We start from the raw sequence: 16,975 nt of genomic DNA, 5'->3' as shown, positions 1-16,975 counted from the left end.
ACAAGCAAAGAGCAGAAGACGATGAGAAGAAGACGATTGAGAACGGAGAATGGTGGCTCACGATTTTATGAGATGGTGAGTTTTCTGAGTTGAAATGGTGGGCAACGATGGAAACGATTTGAATTCGATTTTCAGATGAAACGATTTTCTGAGTTTTCTGAGTTCAAAGATTTTCAGTTTTCTGTGGGCAGCAATGAAGAAATTAGGGATTTGGAAACGATGAAGCGCGTTTAGTATAATTTGTTTTTAAAAATTTTAATTTTAAAAAGGGTATGACAGCGCTTTTGAAAAGCGCTTTCGTAACTAAGGCTATACCAGTGCTTTTTAGGATAAAAGCGCTCTTGTACCCCACCCCCTATAAGAGCGCTTTTGAAAGCGCTTTCATAAGCCCCCTATAAGAGCGCTTTCAGAAAGCGCTTTCGTACCCCCCCACTATAAGAGCGCTTTTTGAAAGCGCTTTCGTACCCCAGCCTATAAGAGCGCTTTTTGAAAGCGCTTTCGTAACCCCCACCTTTAAGAGCGCTTTTTTAGCGTGTTTTTTTATTTTGTTTTTAGCGCAACCTATACCAGCGCTTTTTACTAAAAGCGCTTTAGTAGGGTGTTGCACCCCAAAATTTGCCCATCTGATTTTAGTTATAATTGGCTTATGCGTCTCATAATTTCATTCATTAGGTCATCTAACTCATCATGCATCATTAGTAAATAAACCTGGCATTAGGATCAAGGATATGAAGAATATGAATTAGGGTTTTGAACTATGAAGTAGGGTTTTGAAGAATATGAATTAGGGTTTATTTCCCTACGATTGCATTCATCAAAGTTTTTTGAGATCATCTGGATTAGATTTTATTTCACTATTCTTTTATTAACCAAGGGGTTTTTCTTATGGAATTCGGACACAATTGTTTGTTACACTGCCTGAATTATAAATCATGGGTACGGTGCTTGGTGAATTCATCTGTACAGAGATGCTAGCCTATGACAAATTTTGTGAGATGGAGACTATTATCGTATTGGTTTAAGAAGAAAGGAAACCATAAGCACCTTGTGAGTTATTGATGTGTATTGGCGAGAGAAGGCCTTTGGAAGCTAATTGCAAGGACTTTGACCAAATTGCAAAGACTTTGACTTTTTAGCCAAAGTCAACCATGTGGTTGATTTTAGACTAAAGTCATGATTAGTCCATATTTTTGGCTATCATTCTAATGGGACTTTCTTTATTCAAGATTCGCACATTGAAAAGAAAAATGAGAAGTTTCATATTTAAGAGAGATAGGAGGAAACTCAAATCTTATTTCAAGAATGATTCATTACAAGTCTCATTACAAAATTCAATTACAAAATTCAAGAATCCATTACAAGAAGTGAAGTTACATCAAAGAGAACTACAAAAAAGAGGGGTTTCAAAGTCTTTCAAATGCACCGCTCTGGCCTCAAGCCTCAAGCCATGTCTTCATCCAACTCTCCCATGTTGTGACTCCATTCTTACTGCATACAGAAATACGAAGAAAGTAAATGTCAGTTCACAACTATTACCAAGCCAAACCAGTACAAATCACCTATTTATAATCATCAAACCAGTTCCATACCTTACCTACCAAGACATTGCAGTATTCCAAACAAAAGAAAAAACTCCTAATAGATTTTGCAATCCATAGCAGAATTCAGCTAACATTTCTAACCATTACTATAACCCTGCAACATAAACAATCCTTTAACCAGTCAGCCCATAACATATATATCAACTCTACAGCCATGTTCATGAGATAATCCAAAGAACTCTGCATAACTCTAACTAACAGCATTCACATAAACAACCAGCAGCCACTTGACTCCCATTTAAACATCCAAAACAGTTTCACATTCCATGACTAACCTCCAATCCCTTTTAATTCCTATAACAGCCCCATGCCAACCTACTGCAGCCATCACTTTTGAAGGTATCAAATCTGCTACAAAGCAAAACAGAACTCAGCTCATAAACTTTCAAAAAGAACAAGACCTGCAAATTCCCAGTTTTGATTCAATACAAAAAAGAACCATCCTAAATAACTAACAGAAAACCAGAAAAAATCAGAAACCAAATGCAAGTCCCACATTCAAGAAACTGAAAAAAATACCTTGCAAGCTATAATGCTGAGTCCCACATCTAAGGATTCCTAATGATCACCCAATGATTGCTCCTATAAATAGTCAGCTTCACCCACCTACAATAGAGACCAAAAAAAAAAGCACTATCATTCTTCATCATTGTCTCGCTTGCAGACTTTGAAGGAAGAAGGGTAGAGCCCCAAAATCTTCACACATTCACCATTCCACAATCTTCTCTTCCTCGACACCACCTCCATTCCTTCAGCTTCCACAACAAACTCGCATCATCTTCATCACTACTTCCTCCATCTTCAATCACCAGAGAAAAATCAGGAAAATAGAAGAGGAAACCGGATAACAAAAAGAAAATTGATTGGGAGTAACCTGATAACGGAAGAATCTTCGCCTTGTTGCTCTCTGAGCCCGTCTGCGATCCATTCCCTTCGACCACCTTGAGCGTCACAATCCAACATATCATCAATCGCCTTCAACTCTTCATCAATCAGCTTCAAAGATTCGACGTTGCGAAATCGCATCCCCACGTGACATCACCGTCGTAACTTTGTTGGCAGAATCAAGTCGCCGCCGTCAGTAAGAACGGAGAGCTGAGACGAAATTCGTCGCGGCCGGAGAAGACACGAGTGAAGACGAGAAGCGAGGCCACTCCGGTTTGATTCACGTCGGCGAACAAATAGCTTCTGTCGGAGAACGATCGCGCCGTCGCTGAGATTTCGTTGAGCGAAGAGATTGAGAACGCCAAAGGTCACTCACCTAAACCCTAATCTCCCCTTTCAATTTTGACTTCGTTTCATCTGTTTTAGTTTTTTTTCTATTTTATCGATTTTTGTATGAGGACTGAATAATGCTACATTAAATCTGAGTATATGATAACAATTGGGCCAAACGCTACCCTCACCCCCTTTTTGGCCCATGCTAGTTTTGTGCAGCACAAAAATCTGAAACAAAAAACTGCTTATGGGCTTGATTTTGGGTCCTGCGCCCTACTGCTTACCACACCACAAAATTCAACATTGCACCCCCTTTGCATTCATTATTTTTATTTTGTTTTTTTTGCAATTTTAAATACTATTTTTCCATTAATTGTTTTAGGCTTTTAACACAATTTTGACATTAAAAAATGAATAGAAATAATAATTCTTTTACTTTTTTTTAGTTGAAATCCCTTTTTAGATTTTAATTAAATTTCCTTCATAAAATTGTCATAAAAAGATATTAGTTTAGGACTAATTTTCTTTTAATTGCTAATACATTTTCTCAATAAAATCGATACATGAAAATATTAGTTTTTAGGCTATTTGTTTTTAGTCTTTTTACTTGTTGTAATTCAATTTCTTTCACAAAAATCAATATAAAAAATAGTAGTATTTTTAATTCATTTTGTACTATGTTTTTGAATTGCTACTTCATACTTGTGTATAATTTTGTACCATTGTATCCTTACTCAATTTTGCTCATGATGTGACTTTAATGTTTCTCTTATTCCTAACCTTAGGTAGAAACCATGATAACATTAGGTAGAAATTCCCTTCATGCTTAGGCTAGTTTCTTTTCCTTTTCAACTTTAAATCATCTAACAAATACTTGAATAAATTTCCCATAAAAAATACCAAGAAAACTCATAAAAAATGACTAATAAATACTTTGACTAATAAAAAGGGAATGGAAGCTTGTAACTTCCCTTGCTTAAGGGATGTTCGAGTGCTTGGGGCTCCCTTGCTTAAGGGTTCCATTCAGGCGTAAGTTCCCAACCTCTAAAAAACACAAACCAAAGAGTAACTCGAGTTTCCCTTGCTTAAGGGATTTCCTCGAAACGCTCAAAATCTTTCTTCTCTCTCTTGCCTCCGAGGCATTCTTTCTCTTGCCTTCAGGGCATTCTTTCTCCTAATCGGACACGTTATTTCCGCTCCATTCCCAGCTTAAGACTCCAGAGGTCGAGCAGCGGAGTGCGAATGTAACTTCGCCCACTAAAAAACACAAAAACAAACAAAAACTAAGGAGCCGAACTACGGCGCTCTGATTCCCGAAAGGGATACGTAGGCATCAAGTCGCGGGGCTTGAACGAGCACAACTATTTATAAACCTTATTTTCCCCGTGTTTCTTTTTATTTCATTTGCATGCATTCCCTTAGTAATTAAGCTTTAGATTTATACACCCTTTAGATAGCAACAAACATAGGTGGATACCATCGAGTACGATGGGCGTGAGGGGTGCTAGCACCTTCCCCTTGCGTAACCGACTCCCGTACCTTGATTCTCTGGTCGCAAGACCCTGTTCCCTCACCTTAGGTTTCCTGATATTCCTTTCCCTTTATGGGATAAATATATTGGTGGCGACTCTGTTCATTTTCGCGAGCGTGCGACAGCTGGCGACTCTGCCGGGGATTACCTAAGCAAGTCGATCCTAGCCTTTGTTTGTTTTATTTGGGTGTTTATTTGTTTTTATGTCTATATCTTGTATATATGTTTGCATGTTTTCTGCTTGCATATCATGTTTATTTCTGGTTGCACATCATGCATATGGATTATATTTTGTGTTCCCTGGGGTCTTCTGTTCTGTTTTGCAGGTGGGGGTTTTTGAGGTAAAAGGCCCACTACCCAGGCCAAGTGACATATAGGATTAGCGTGGATGCTCATGTTGACTCCCGTAGCGCTTGCTATGGCTGAGATTGGCATGGGGTACCACAACTGGGCGAGGTTCTTTCATGGAACACTGTGTCTGGCACGCTTGTTGCCTCAAACACTTTGTACCCCATGGGAACTGTAGACCCTGGTGACCATTAGGGACTACCTGTCCGTGTCTAGAATTCATACCCGTGAGATTGGGGTGGGACAGGAAACTTGTCCTTCATCACACCCGGATTTCTGCCATTCAATAAAAGGCGTCGAACCTTTGATCCTGGGACATTTGAATTATACAGAAGTTCTACATTAGTTACCTATCAACGTCGAACCTCTGAATCTGGAGGTTTGACCTTATTTGACTTATGCAAGGGTTATTTATCAGAATCAACGTCGAACCTCTGAATCTGGAGGGTTCGACCACCTTTGACTTATGCACAAGCTGTTTATCCAGAAAGCAACGTCGAACCTCTGAATCTGGAGGGTTCGGCCATATCTTATTGACCATGAGAAGTTGTTATCCAAGAGGCCTTGATCCTTGATCCTGATACATTTGCATCTTCATTAACATTTTTGCATTCATGCATATGCATCCATGGTTACCAAGACTCTTACATTCTTCCTCTCCATCAGATTAATCAAGACGATTCCTCCACACCGATATCTGACAAGAGCTCACAGACAAAGAATCATGGGGAATTACAGACAAGGTCAAGCTATTATCAAACAAACCCATGGGGCACCTTCCACCAGTGGAGCCTGAAGACTTTATGTTTGTCAAAGAACTTTTCATTTGCATTAGAATAAGGCCAAGCTTGCCATTGTATAGATTTCTTTAGTATTTTCAATTGTATTACTTTTGTTGTTATCAAGTACTTCTCATTGTAAGAAACTCATTCTGTTCGAATAAATAAAAATAATGCAATATACATGTTTTTCTCAAATCATTTCATCTTTGTCATTATGTTCATTGATACTTCACTCATTTGTCTTAAGCAACTAAAAAAGGAGAATGATGAAAATCAAAAACACATGAACTACTAACTGTATGCTTTTGGAACAAAGATCCTGCTGACGATGTACAGGCATTGTTTCAATTCCTAAACACTGGAGTTATAAGGGAGTGAAACCTTCGTCAACCCCTTTGAGCCTAAGGAGTAGTAGTTTCTTTTCAAAAAATACAAAACCCTCAATCTTAACCAGGGGCAGGGTAGTCTTCAGTTAGTGCGACCGAGCGCTCAACTTTCAGGTATTCCATCAGAGGATCAATTACATCTCATCTCTCGCAACAAAAAAGGAAGAACACAATCCACAATGGATGTCTCTCATTCACTAAGAAGAAGGCAGACACAACCTTTTCATCAAGTCAATCACAAAAGTCATACAACTTGTTCCCGAACGAGGCAAAAGAGAATGAAGAAAAAAGTATTGAATCATGATCAAAAAAGAAAGAAGCAATAGCCCGCTAAGTCAAAAAGAAAAGCTTTGAAGCAAATGACTTAGGCAAAATTAGGGCATATCCCGCTGGACAACAAAAATCAAAGTCAAAAGAAACTTTCTGTCCAGGCAAAAGTTAGGGAAAGCAAAAGTCAAAAGCAAAAGAACAAAAATCCTCCAAGGAACAAGTTGTTGTGATCATCAACGAAAGCATCAAATAGTGACTGCCACTTCAATCAAAGCTACAAAGGATCCTCATTCATCGCAATCCTTCCTGAAAGGCGAACACTCGTGTCAAACTATCTGAACGTAGGACTGGAGAACATCACGAAGAGGGGTGGGTTAAGTAGAACTTGAGCCTTTATCCTTTGTTTCTCAAACCGTGAACCCGGCCACGTTACAACCCTCAAAAGTCCTAATTGAGGCATGGTTCGTTCCGAAAGCATACAAACTATAAATCATGTCAAAACTGACTCCTAATGTTGCTGTGTCACTTGTGTTAGTATCAATACAACATTTTGACAAATAAAACTTTTTCTTTGAGATTAACATGTGCATCGCATTTCTCATTATCCCTTGCAAAACAGATTTGTCTCTAATCAGAAAGTAAATGCTTGATACCAAGGAAAGTCCAACATTGAAATTCCAATCGAGTAATCTTACAAGGGCAAAGGTTGGTCATCCACAAAGCAAGTCTCTGAAGCACCCATCTGGTGGAAGAGTTCCTTCCAATCTGGGGCATTCATCCCTTCATCCACACTGGGCCAGACCATTGCACATCTCCATGATTCAAGCATGTCAAAATTCTATCTCAAAAGGTCATACAAGCTGGGGCAAGCTAGTGACAATTCTTTCTTCCATCCCCAAGCAAGTGTCAGATATCAAGACGAGTGTCGAGGAGTCAAACTAAACACCTCACCTTCACAAGTGTTGTCCTTCAAGCAACAACCTTCCACAAGGGCATACTCCATCCACTCCTGGTATCTTGGAGACAATCATTGCACTCATAATCATACAATCATCATGCATATCATTGCATTTTCATTATCATTTCACCCGCATGATCCGATCATCAACAAAGCAGGGCCATCCACCCCATCTTGAATCAAGCAGAGTTTCAAAACTCCACCTAATCTATTCCACATCAAAGCAGAAACCCTGAACAATGCATCAGTACACTGCATATAGAATCCCTTGCATTGCATTTCCAGAAGTGCACAAATAAATCAAACATTCGCATGTGAAGCATAAGCCAAGTTACTCATCAGATGGGTTCTCTACAAGCAATCAATTGATATTCCACTGGGGCACTCAGAGTTACCATCGTGGTGTCATCTCCTCAAGTCAATCATGTTCATCTTGCTTCAACCCAGAGTTGGTGTCTTTGTGTTCAACCTAGAGTTGACCTTCCTTTCATCTTTTAACCCCGAGTTAATTATCTTTTCCCACTCACCCAGAGTTGACGGTCTTCCTTTATTCAACCCAGAGTTGACCCTTACCTTTTCCCCACTCACTCAGAGTCGACGGTCACCTTTTATTCAACCCAGAGTTGATGTTTGTCTTTTATTCAACCCAGAGTTGATGCTTATCTTTTTCCCACTCAACCCAGAGTTGATGGTTGTCTTGTTTCTTTCCCACTCACTCAGAGTTGACGGTCACCTTTTATTCAACCCAGAGTTGATGTCTGTCTTTTATTCAACCCAGAGTTGATGCTTATCTTTTTCCCACTCAACCCAGAGTTGATGGTTGTCTTGTTTCTTTCTCTCTCACCCAGAGTTGACGGTCACCTTTTATTCAACCCAGAGTTGACGGTTTTCTTTCTTTATTTTCTTCTCAACCCAGAGTTGACGATCATCCCTAATTGTTCTTCTTTCCTTTTCTCAACCCAGAGTTGATATCCTCATCTTATCTTCGACCCAGAGTTGATGTCCTTCTTTCCCTTCTCGATCCAGAATCGATGTTTATCTTTTATCTAACCCAGAGTTGACTTTTCTCCGTTCTTCAACCCAGAGTTGACCCACTTTTCTTCTTCAACTCAGAGTTGAATTCTATTTCATTTCTAACCCAGAGTTACTTCGTTCAATCCAGAATTGACGCAATTTTCCTCAATAAATGACACTATCACTTTCCCCAGTGGATTCTATCTCTCATAAGGCAAATTTTCAGGTTCACTCGATATTTAATCATCTTCTACCTTGAATGTTTGAAAAGCTGACGCCAATCTCATTCAGGTTTAAGACGATTAAATAGGGGCAGCTGTTGCACCCCAAAATTTTCCCATCTGATTTTAGTTATAATTGGCTTATGCGTCTCATAATTTCATTCATTAGGTCATCTAACTCATCATGCATCATTAGTAAATAAACCTGGCATTAGGATCAAGGATATGAAGAATATGAATTAGGGTTTTGAACTATGGAAGTAGGGTTTTGAAGAATATGAATTAGGGTTTATTTCCCTACGATTGCATTCATCAAAGTTTTTTGAGATCATCTGGATTAGATTTTATTTCACTATTCTTTTATTAACCAAGGGGTTTTTCTTATGGAATTCGGACACAATTGTTTGTTACACTGCCTGAATTATAAATCATGGGTACGGTGCTTGGTGAATTCATCTGTACAGAGATGCTAGCCTATGACAAATTTTGTGAGATGGAGACTATTATCGTATTGGTTTAAAAAGAAAGGAAACCATAAGCACCTTGTGAGTTATTGATGTGTATTGGCGAGAGAAGGCCTTTGGAAGCTAATTGCAAGGACTTTGACCAAATTGCAAAGACTTTGACTTTTTAGCCAAAGTCAACCATGTGGTTGATTTTAGACTAAAGTCATGATTAGTCCATATTTTTGGCTATCATTCTAATGGGACTTTCTTTATTCAAGATTCGCACATTGAAAAGAAAAATGAGAAGTTTCATATTTAAGAGAGATAGGAGGAAACTCAAATCTTATTTCAAGAATGATTCATTACAAGTCTCATTACAAAATTCAATTACAAAATTCAAGAATCCATTACAAGAAGTGAAGTTACATCAAAGAGAACTACAAAAAAGAGGGGTTTCAAAGTCTTTCAAATGCACCGCTCTGGCCTCAAGCCTCAAGCCATGTCTTCATCCAACTCTCCCATGTTGTGACTCCATTCTTACTGCATACAGAAATACGAAGAAAGTAAATGTCACTTCACAACTATTACCAAGCCAAACCAGTACAAATCACCTATTTATAATCATCAAACTAGTTCCATACCTTACCTACCAAGACATTGCAGTATTCCAAACAAAAGAAAAAACTCCTAATAGATTTTGCAATCCATAGCAGAATTCAGCTAACATTTCTAACCATTACTATAACCCTGCAACATAAACAATCCTTTAACCAGTCAGCCCATAACATATATATCAACTCTACAGCCATGTTCATGAGATAATCCAAAGAACTCTGCATAACTCTAACTAACAGCATTCACATAAACAACCAGCAGCCACTTGACTCCCATTTAAACATCCAAAACAGTTTCACATTCCATGACTAACCTCCAATCCCTTTTAATTCCTATAACAGCCCCATGCCAACCTACTGCAGCCATCACTTTTGAAGGTATCAAATCTGCTACAAAGCAAAACAGAACTCAGCTCATAAACTTTCAAAAAGAACAAGACCTGCAAATTCCCAGTTTTGATTCAATACAAAAAAGAACCATCCTAAATAACTAACAGAAAACCAGAAAAAATCAGAAACCAAATGCAAGTCCCACATTCAAGAAACTGAAAAAAATACCTTGCAAGCTATAATGCTGAGTCCCACATCTAAGGATTCCTAATGATCACCCAATGATTGCTCCTATAAATAGTCAGCTTCACCCACCTACAATAGAGACCAAAAAAAAAAGCACTATCATTCTTCATCATTGTCTCGCTTGCAGACTTTGAAGGAAGAAGGGTAGAGCCCCAAAATCTTCACACATTCACCATTCCACAATCTTCTCTTCCTCGACACCACCTCCATTCCTTCAGCTTCCACAACAAACTCGCATCATCTTCATCACTACTTCTTCCATCTTCAATCACCAGAGAAAAATCAGGAAAATAGAAGAGGAAACCGGATAACAAAAAGAAAACTGATTGGGAGTAACCTGATAACGGAAGAATCTTCGCCTTGTTGCTCTCTGAGCCCGTCTGCGATCCATTCCCTTCGACCACCTTGAGCGTCACAATCCAACATATCATCAATCGCCTTCAACTCTTCATCAATCAGCTTCAAAGATTCGACGTTGCGAAATCGCATCCCCACGTGACATCACCGTCGTAACTTTGTTGGCAGAATCAAGTCGCCGCCGTCAGTAAGAACGGAGAGCTGAGACGAAATTCGTCGCGGCCGGAGAAGACACGAGTGAAGACGAGAAGCGAGGCCACTCCGGTTTGATTCACGTCGGCGAACAAATAGCTTCCGTCGGAGAACGATCGCGCCGTCGCTGAGATTTCGTTGAGCGAAGAGATTGAGAACGCCAAAGGTCACTCACCTAAACCCTAATCTCCCCTTTCAATTTTGACTTCGTTTCATCTGTTTTAGTTTTTTTTCTATTTTATCGATTTTTGTATGAGGACTGAATAATGCTACATTAAATCTGAGTATATGATAACAATTGGGCCAAACGCTACCCTCACCCCCTTTTTGGCCCATGCTAGTTTTTGGCAGCACAAAAATCTGAAACAAAAAACTGCTTATGGGCTTGATTTTGGGTCCTGCGCCCTACTGCTTACCACACCACAAAATTCAACATTGCACCCCCTTTGCATTCATTATTTTTATTTTGTTTTTTTTGCAATTTTAAATACTATTTTTCCATTAATTGTTTTAGGCTTTTAACACAATTTTGACATTAAAAAATGAATACAAATAATAATTCTTTTACTTTTTTTTAGTTGAAATCCCTTTTTAGATTTTAATTAAATTTCCTTCATAAAATTGTCATAAAAAGATATTAGTTTAGGACTAATTTTCTTTTAATTGCTAATACATTTTCTCAATAAAATCGATACATGAAAATATTAGTTTTTAGGCTATTTGTTTTTAGTCTTTTTACTTGTTGTAATTCAATTTCTTTCACAAAAATCAATATAAAAAATAGTAGTATTTTTAATTCATTTTGTACTATGTTTTTGAATTGCTACTTCATACTTGTGTATAATTTTGTACCATTGTATCCTTACTCAATTTTGCTCATGATGTGACTTTAATGTTTCTCTTATTCCTAACCTTAGGTAGAAACCATGATAACATTAGGTAGAAATTCCCTTCATGCTTAGGCTAGTTTCTTTTCCTTTTCAACTTTAAATCATCTAACAAATACTTGAATAAATTTCCCATAAAAAATACCAAGAAAACTCATAAAAAATGACTAATAAATACTTTGACTAATAAAAAGGGAATGGAAGCTTGTAACTTCCCTTGCTTAAGGGATGTTCGAGTGCTTGGGGCTCCCTTGCTTAAGGGTTCCATTCAGGCGTAAGTTCCCAACCTCTAAAAAACACAAACCAAAGAGTAACTCGAGTTTCCCTTGCTTAAGGGATTTCCTCGAAACGCTCAAAATCTTTCTTCTCTCTCTTGCCTCCGAGGCATTCTTTCTCTTGCCTTCAGGGCATTCTTTCTCCTAATCGGACACGTTATTTCCGCTCCATTCCCAGCTTAAGACTCCAGAGGTCGAGCAGCGGAGTGCGAATGTAACTTCGCCCACTAAAAAACACAAAAACAAACAAAAACTAAGGAGCCGAACTACGGCGCTCTGATTCCCGAAAGGGATACGTAGGCATCAAGTCGCGGGGCTTGAACGAGCACAACTATTTATAAACCTTATTTTCCCCGTGTTTCTTTTTCTTTCATTTGCATGCATTCCCTTAGTAATTAAGCTTTAGATTTATACACCCTTTAGATAGCAACAAACATAGGTGGATACCATCGAGTACGATGGGCGTGAGGGGTGCTAGCACCTTCCCCTTGCGTAACCGACTCCCGTACCTTGATTCTCTGGTCGCAAGACCCTGTTCCCTCACCTTAGGTTTCCTGATATTCCTTTCCCTTTATGGGATAAATATATTGGTGGCGACTCTGTTCATTTTCGCGAGCGTGCGACATAGGGGTGCTGCTAAAAGACAAATTTGGTATAGTGTTTGGGACTACTCCCGCGATATCAAAATGACTATACCATCTCCTATCATAAGTTGCACTCTAATCCGGGTTAGGATTTATCTCACCACAAGGGGAATCAAGCCCTTTCCCAATACAACCCAATAAAATTAACAAGTATTCACATAGGAAAAGTAAAGACAAAAGTATGTACAATAACAAAAGCAATAACAAAAACAAAGGTCAGGTCAACTCTTCCAAAGATACACCAATAATTTGATCAGTATCCCCAGCAGAGTCGCCACTTTTCTGTAGCGATGAAATTGGTGAGACTAAATCCATGGGAAAGACTTAGCTCATTTGTTTTAAACAGAGTCGCCACCGCGCGTTATTGTTTCCAAAAGGAATGAGAGAAAGAGCGAATAAGACCCACAAAAGTTTTTAAAATCAAAACTAATAAACTTATCAGAGATTTGGGTAAGTGGGTTTGGGAGGTTGTGGAAGTGGTAGACAGCTTCTAAATTATGTTTATAAGTTGTTAGAAACCTTGATTGACACTCAGAATTGGTGGAACTCAAATTCACTAGAAAAATGCAAAGATAAGGAAAATGAGAATTTCAAGTGAGGTATGACTTGGAGAATTCTGGTGTGTTTGACAAAGGGAGTGATACCCTTTATTTATAGGCATGAATTAGGGTTTGTGGAGGGAAAAATATGATTGAATTGAGCTCCCATGTGATACTTGTACCATCTTGCTTGTTTGTGAAGAAATGAGAAAGTTATGGTTCCCATGGTGTGGTACAAGGCTTAAGCATGCTTCCATGACTTTATTCTGAACATTAGGAGCTTGCTTGTGGTATTTGAAATGCTTTTGCTGCAGAAGAAACATTGTAGTGGCTCAAGAAAAGAGTTGTTGTGATTAAAGCCTCTTTTTCAAAATGGAAGTGTGATCTTTATGCCATTAATGGAATGATCACTTGGATAATGTCTTAAACACTTGGATCATAGCTCAAAAGCAAGTGAAATCTTCTGATTTTGGTGCCTTAAACAAGTTAGAGGGGCTGCAAGAAAGGAATCTTTGCATTTGAAGTGGTTTTGGTTCATAACTTCTTCATGTTCATGGAGTTTTTTTCAAGTGTTACGGAGCCTTGTTTGCAAAATCATATCTCATCGCTCAAGCCATGGAATTTAATGTTATTGGTCTCTTTGAAAAGCCCTTGCTACATATTTCAATTCACTTGTTAAAAGTTTCCTAAAACTCTTTTGGGATCATGGAGAAAAATGGCCACAAAGTTAGGAAAAATCCAAGTGAAAACACTTTAAAAATTTCTAAGTGTTTATGAACATAATCTTCATAATTCCATATCTCTCAAAATATATCACTTTTAATGAAACCATGAGACGGGACAAAGTTGTTTGCTAGATTGAGATCTACAACTTTCATGTTGGGAGATTTTTGAGTGTGTAGGTGAAATTTGAAGTTCCCAAAATAAGGTCAAAATCACTTAAAACCCCTAATTTTGACTTTTGTTGACTTTTTGATTCTTGATGAATTTTCTTGATTTCTCTTGGTCAAATGTCTTCAATAGTCATATGATGATGATTTAAATCCTTAAAAGTCCATGGTTGACCATTTTTCTCAAAAGTCAAAGGTTGACCCACACAGTTGATTTTTTTCAAATGAATTGCAATTTTGTGGATTCCACATGAATCAAGGTCGCCTCTTCAAATTAATGATGTGAATGGATTGTAATGTTTATTTGGATGCCCTTGAATCATGGTTTGAGTCTTGGAGCCATGGCCTGATTAAAAGTCAACCTTCCATTTGAATTAGATCAAAACCCTAATTTGGGCCTCAAGTGATCTTGAGAGTGATTGATCTTTAATTGGTCCATATTTGGACTTGGATATTTATGATAGAACCCCTTTGAATCATAGGAGAATGATGAAATTCTTTGTGGGCCTCAAAACCCTAATTTGCTCAGTCTCCTCTTTGATCAGTCTCTTGTCTTGGGACACAAGTAACAAGCAACAATCTTTTGGTATTTTTGGTTAACAAATGATATGCATGATGATAATGATGATAATGATGATCCTAATATTTGGAAATATGGTGGGATCTCAGTGGTCAAAAATTGGGGTACAACACCCCTCAAGCCATTGTCTTTGCTTTACACGATGAGGATTTACCATACGTGCTCTAACCCAACCATAGGATCTAGGGCGTGAAAGCATATAGGATCTAGGGGCGTGAAATCATTTTATGGGACATATGTAACACCCTAAAACTCCAAAAATATTTTTGAAAAAGATAAACAATCATTTATTCAAAAATAGGTGTTACATGTAACACATTGAAAATCTAGATTAATTATTTAATTAGTTATTGAATTAATTTAGCATGATTATATGAGTCCTGATGAAGTATTAGATGTTTTGGTGATGATATGTGATATTTTGGTGATTTATGTAATGTCCATGCGTGTTATGAGGATTATTGAGAATTAAGAGCATTTTAGAATAATTAGAATAATTAGTTGGGACTAATTTAATTAGGAAAATAGAATAATATTGGTGCTTGATATTATAAGGGAAAGATATTCAACTCAAGGGGCTAAGTGAGGGAAATAAGAGAAAAGCCATATTAGGGGTCCAAGGGTTAAACAAGGAAGAGTTTATGTTAGAGTTCATTCTGTGCAATCGTGAGATTTTTGGAAGAACGCTGTGAAGATAAATTTGGGCACAGGGAAGAACTCAAAGAGAAATTTGAAGAACGCAAAGAGGAATTGGAATGAAGCTCCAAATCTAAGGTAAGAGGAGTTTATATTGATTATTATAATTGGCTTAAGTTTCAGATAATGGTAGGATTGTTTTTGGGGTTTTCAATTATGATGAATAGATGATGATGTGAGGAATTGATGAGAATACATGATGTTTTATGTCAATGGATTGTAAATAATTGTACCTATAATATGGAATATATTGGATTAGTGATATAAGATGAAACATGATGATTATATTATGTTTTAGAGCCCATAACATGAAGAAATTGTAGCTTTTGGGACTGATTTTATGCAGGAAATCACAATAGGAAAACCATGTTCGCGTAGATTCGTAGAGCGGATCGACCCGCTCGCCGGAAGAACGAGCTCACCCAAGACGCGTGAGGCGAAAGAGGAGGCGACTGGAGGCAGAGGCTTATGACTTCAATCGTCGGGCGAATATATCCCCTCGCCAGGCGAATGTTGCCTGAACCAGAAAAATTTGTAAAATTCATAACTTGAATTTCAGGACTCCGATTGACGTGTCGTTCGAAGCGTTGCAAAATAAAATGAACCATAGGGCTCATATTTCTAAGAGTCATATTATGATGAGATGATGACGCCTAGTGATTATGTACTAAAAAGTGTGGTTTCTATCGTGAATTAAGTTAACTATGCCTTGTTGTGAATTGATGTATGTTTTTATGAAGATCTTGATGTTATGATGTGCGTATTATGAAGCTTGTGATGATGTAAGATGAACATGCTGAATGATGATGTGTTTTGACTAGTTATGGTCGTATCTTTGTGTGTTGTCGTGCATCATGCATTCATAGCATTTGGTAGGACGATAGTCCAGTGATATTTTGCAGGATGAGGACTCCAAGGAAGTTTTGTAGGACATTAATTCCAGTGATGGCCTTAATCCCATAGTGTGGATTATGTGAAAAAATTGTGATGTGCTCCGGTTCCAAGCGGGAATCGATCGTACTGGTGAGGATATTTGGAGATGACGATAACTTAGTCATTAGTGATGTTTCGGTACCAGATGCATGAGTCTTATTAAGTTGCATTTCTTTATTTGTGTCATTACACAATATTTGAATTAAGTGATATGTTTGATACATTATTGAATTGTGGTGCTTTGATGCGAGGGATTAATGATTGCAGTTATACCATAGATGTAGTAAACGATGACATGATGTTGTTGTCCCTATGCCATGACTACTGTATATATTACTTTTGATTTTTATAATGATTGTGATTTACTCACCCTTTCTGCTTGAAAATGTTACCTCGAAATGTGAGTAACTTGTAGGTGATCAAGATTAGTGCATGAAGCTTAGGAGGTAGCTTCAGAGTGCGCTCGTTTAGTTTCTGTTGAGCCTAGTGGGTCTTGCTCTGATATGTAACATCAGGGATTGGTGTTAGATGGAGATTCTGACAATCAAAGATGAAGTATCTTAAACTGTATTCTTCGAAGGAAAAATGGAGAAATGGTTGTGTAAGGCTATTTCAAATTTCTTCGTATGAAAGCTTTTTCTCTATGTCGAGTTGGAGCTTAAGCTAAAATGTTATCCAAGTTTAAAAATAAGAATTTAGGATAATTCGAGATATTTCGAAGATATATATTTCGACAAGTCACGTTGGTCGTGTTCTAGAACTTTGAGCGGGAAGGTTTGAATTTCAAAGTAATTCGTTTTAGCTAGAGGGACGCATGGAAGCCTCAAAGAATCGAAGCACATGCAAAGAGGCAACATGGCATTTCGTTAGAAAAATACCGTTAGGGTCGAATTAGTATAAATAGGGGTCTTAATGTTAGGATTCAGTCGTGTTCAATTTGTACAAAATCACTCAAAAAATACTCAAGTACCAGCGTAAGAGAAAGATATTGCTAAGAATGTATGTTTGGGAAACACC

At 37.9% G+C, this 16,975-nt stretch overlaps 2 long non-coding RNA genes across 4 annotated transcripts; both read right to left on the bottom strand.

The window, feature by feature from the left end:
* Positions 1–1,358: 1,358 nt before the first annotated feature.
* Positions 1,359–2,232, bottom strand: LOC131656987 (uncharacterized). 2 transcript variants are annotated; one of them, XR_009300412.1, is made up of 4 exons: positions 2,121–2,232; positions 1,877–1,949; positions 1,590–1,695; positions 1,359–1,488 (listed from the first exon to the last, which is right to left on the bottom strand). It is a non-coding gene; the product is annotated as an uncharacterized LOC131656987 (long non-coding RNA). The 2 variants fall into 2 exon arrangements; XR_009300413.1 differs by having other exon boundaries at positions 1,877–2,002; positions 2,121–2,209.
* A 6,953-nt stretch (positions 2,233–9,185) lies between these two features.
* On the bottom strand, positions 9,186–10,059 carry LOC131656986 (uncharacterized). 2 transcript variants are annotated; one of them, XR_009300410.1, is made up of 4 exons: positions 9,948–10,059; positions 9,704–9,776; positions 9,417–9,522; positions 9,186–9,315 (listed from the first exon to the last, which is right to left on the bottom strand). It is a non-coding gene; the product is annotated as an uncharacterized LOC131656986 (long non-coding RNA). The 2 variants fall into 2 exon arrangements; XR_009300411.1 differs by having other exon boundaries at positions 9,704–9,829; positions 9,948–10,036.
* Between the last annotated feature and the right edge of the window lie 6,916 nt (positions 10,060–16,975).

The sequence above is a fragment of the Vicia villosa genome, linkage group LG3 (genome assembly GCF_029867415.1).
Source record: "Vicia villosa cultivar HV-30 ecotype Madison, WI linkage group LG3, Vvil1.0, whole genome shotgun sequence".
Taxonomy (NCBI): Eukaryota; Viridiplantae; Streptophyta; class Magnoliopsida; order Fabales; family Fabaceae; genus Vicia; species Vicia villosa.
The sequence above is the reverse complement of the archived record's forward strand: the minus strand, read 5'-3'. Positions and strand labels throughout refer to the sequence as shown.